The 3,810-nt window shown below is 40.9% G+C and overlaps 1 long non-coding RNA gene across 1 annotated transcript; it reads right to left on the bottom strand.

Annotated features, from left to right (window-relative positions):
- Positions 1-1,313: 1,313 nt before the first annotated feature.
- Positions 1,314-3,305, bottom strand: LOC146754319 (uncharacterized). The gene is made up of 3 exons (XR_014939059.1): positions 3,290-3,305; positions 1,620-1,706; positions 1,314-1,497 (listed from the first exon to the last, which is right to left on the bottom strand). It is a non-coding gene; the product is annotated as an uncharacterized LOC146754319 (long non-coding RNA).
- Between the last annotated feature and the right edge of the window lie 505 nt (positions 3,306-3,810).

The following is a 3,810-nucleotide window of genomic DNA, read 5'->3' as shown; positions in this document are numbered from 1 at the left end:
AGCCTTAAGAAGAAAAAATAACCCACAGCAAACTCCCACATTTAACAGACGTGCAGATTTTCAACTGTTTACCAGGCTCCCTTCCCGCTCTGAAACAACCCTGAAATAACAACCAGAGTGATGTCTCTGCTACAACATTCCCTTCGTCCCACAAACCCTATTTAGAAATATCTACAAGTCTCATAAAAACTGTTAGAGTAACTCAGCTCCTTTGCCATTGCCTTTTCTTGGAGCACACAACTACCTCCACATCTTGCCTACTTCACGCCTTAGTTTTTCCACTGTCACTAAATACCAAGCAAGCTTCAGTGTTTTAAAGTCAGTCATGAACACAAGAGAGGACAATACGCAGAAGAATTTCTATAGTGCTGTATGGAAGGTGCATAGAAAGATAATTTTTGAACATACTACCCTGTTGATTCTTAATATTTAAGTCCTAAAAAGGTATTACTATGGGAAAGTCTTCAGCTCCACGCATATAAAACTATTGGAAATACATAGTAACAGAACACTAAATAACAGAAATAAGGGGAACTTGTTTCCTGTGAACCCAATCGTTTCATTTGTTATGACAATATTAAACATAAAAAACAACTGCTCCCAGCCAGAAAGGAGATTGATGTATTATTTCTGTACTACTAAAGCTCAGGGAACACAATCTTCTATGCTGCTGTTATTACTAAAATCAGAAATTTGAAAAAAGATTGAAATACCTTGATCAAATGTTTCAGAATGTTTAATTTCTGCCTACAATAAATCAAACAAACTCAGACATACTTTGCCTTCAAATAAAGAACAGCATTTAAGATGCACGCATTTATAGTAGGAACAAAAACCAAAGTTATTGTAGTGTATGCTGTCTTACACACTTGTAAATTTAGTAATATTTGTTATGGAAGAAGACGACTTTTCAAGGCTACTAGTATTCAAAAGAAGGCAACGTACAAGGCCTGTTGAGTAACTAGGTAAGAAGTCATAACATCTCTCTCTTCTAGAAGTAGTTCTCACTTTAAGAAATTAATTCAAGGAAAAAGCATTTCTGCTCATACCTTGGAATGTGTAAGTTTTCCCAGCATTTGTAACGCCATACGTAAAAACAAGGCAATTACATCCTTCTAAGAACTCTTTCACTGGTTGCTTCACAGTACCTTCAAAGAATTCTTCTTGAGTTGCTTCAGGTCCAAACACCCGAATGTTACCAAGAAGCTGGTTAATCTCTTTATTTTGTTTAAGCAATATTTAGGTACTCGTAAGGAGTCAGATACACGTTGATAATTCTAAAGACAGTTAAGAAAAACTTGTTTGCTTTATATGAAGTAACAGAAGACAAGCAACTTTTTCCATAAATAACTTAAAATCATTTAAAGACAATTAATTTACCTGTGAAAAGGTGAACTTCTGTGTTGCCTGTCCTAAAGTTTTATCGCTCATTCTTCCCAATGAGCTCTTAGGGGACTTCAGTATAATGCCTGTTGAGTCCTCAAGTGAAACACATCCCTATTACAAGGAAGCACAAGTAATGCAGGCATGAAAAAAGTTTTAAAAGGTCATCTTACAGGAAAGAAAACATATATACTTTAAGGGTTGTTTTTTTGTTTATGATTAAATAAATGCCTTACCTGTGACCCATTTGCTCTCTCCCGTGCCGTAAAGGGTTTAATACGCAGGCAAACTTGTATGTGTCCCCTAGGCTCCAAACTAGACCTCTAAAATTAAAGAGCTGGAAGTTAGAAATCTGACTAGATCCTCTGTTTGATGATTAGCACATTAAAGCAGCATTATTTTCATCATCCTATTGTAACAGACTCATTTGTTAACACAGGAAGTAATAATATTTTACTGTTTTCACAAGTGCTTTGGACCCTGCTAAACTTCTTAGTCAGAGCCTAGAATTTCAGAACAAGTACTACTGCAACACACTCCTGTACTGCATTCAGGCCAACTATAAACAAAAGTACTCCATTATTGTGCTTCTGAGACAATGTTAGCTTCATCCACTGATACCGGTGCTCCTCATAAGGTATCAAAGCAACACCACACATCTTGGTCTAGTCTATGCGCAGTCTAAAAGCATAGTGAAGATGATTTTCATCTTCTCTGTAAGATTCTAATGCTTCTTATAAAGAAAAGAATTAAGTTTTTTTTTTTTGGAGAAACAAGCTGCCTTTGTGGTCCTGAGGACTCCTTTTTGTCACCTGTTGGGCACAGCAAGAGAGCTTTTCTTGTACAAATCTATGCCCTGTGTACCTTTCTCGATCCCAAAACCTAGAGTTGTGGTGCAGACACTGGATGCTGACCAGAGCAGTAAAAGAACAGAAGAGGGGAAAAGCAGATACAGGTAAGACACCTAAAAGAAAGAAAAAGAGCAGAAGAGAAGGAAGGATACGGTTAAGAACAAAGGACAGAAGATGGAAAGTGCTATAGAGGATTGGACTGGACATGAGCAGATCAGAGCTACACCAAGGTGTGGCTTCTCCCTGTGTCCCTATCCACCACTGGCAACATCCCCCAATGACAGGGATGATGCTGCCCCAGCAGCTGATGGGGTTGTGGTCTGGGGTTATGTTCTATGCAGAGCCTCCACAACCTGCTACAGACCCCCAGTTCCCTGACACTTCTTTTTTTTCCAGGTGCCTGCACACAAGGAACAGGTGTTCCCTATGCCCTGCATGCTGGTAATTAGTGTGGGCAATTACTGTGTGGGAATTGGGGGAGGGAAATTCAGGGGTGAGATAGTGAGGATGAATTGGAGGGGGCTGGGAAATTGTTTGGGTGGGACTGTAGAGATCAGGCATGCCTGCTAGGATGGGGGATATTTGGTTGGAAATACTGTCATTTCTATTACTCATTGCTTTGTATGATAAGTTATTAAATGCTTTATGTTCCCTCTGCTACATCTTGCTTGCAGTCATTTGTGCAGTGACAAAGGTCCTCAGCTCTACATGCCCCTCCAGGGCAGGATGGAGCACCACAGATGGCAGTGTTCCACAGCTGCCACCAGCAGCCCCAGCTCGTCCCTCCACACCTGAGGTGTGAGTGGCTGTGAGAGGAATGTCTCTGTGGAAGTGCAGCTCATTCCTCCCCTCTGATGGGGGCAGAAGGCATCTGCATTTCCCTCATGGCTCTTATTTCCTGTGTTACTGTTGGAAATGAGCTGAGCCACTGTGCCTCCCTACTATGGCAAGCTCTGCAGCTCTGCCACTGTCTTTATACTCAGCTGTTCCTGTGTGTAATGCTCCACACTTGGACCCTGCAGAGCCCAAAGGCCTCCTTGGCTGCTGTTACTCACCTGGACATTGAGGGTTGTTACCTCGATCTGGTAACCTGGAAAGTCAAGTCCCTTTGTGAATGTGTATCGACGGCCCCGACCAAGTCACAGCTGTTTGTTACACCATTATGGTGAGCTGTAAAATGGCGTTTATTGGAATGTGAGGGTCCCTTATATAGGTATCCAGTTTCATCCTTATCTTTTATACATATGCATGACCCAGCAGGGGAGGGCCTATCACGTTACATCCCGAGGGTCCGATTTCGCCTAATACAACATCTCCCTCTCCCCATGCTTAACAAAACCATGCCCCGTTACAACGCAAGCGCCGATCCTAATCCTAATATATAAAAGTGTTAGTACTTATATAAATTTTTGTGGTGAGTTATTTAAAAAGTGACGTAAACATGCAGAGGTATGTGGTGCAGTGTGTAATAATGTTAGTGCTTCTTTAGTTAGTATTTTCAAGGCATCTTGGGCTATATTATACAGTTCATCCTTCTGCTCAAAGCTTCTCATATATCTGCTGGAACTCCATTTTC

This window comes from Coturnix japonica, chromosome W (assembly GCF_054131305.1).
Source record: "Coturnix japonica strain WE chromosome W, WE-NBRP24, whole genome shotgun sequence".
Lineage (NCBI taxonomy): Eukaryota > Metazoa > Chordata > Aves > Galliformes > Phasianidae > Coturnix > Coturnix japonica.
This window is presented reverse-complemented; position numbering and strand designations above follow the sequence as displayed.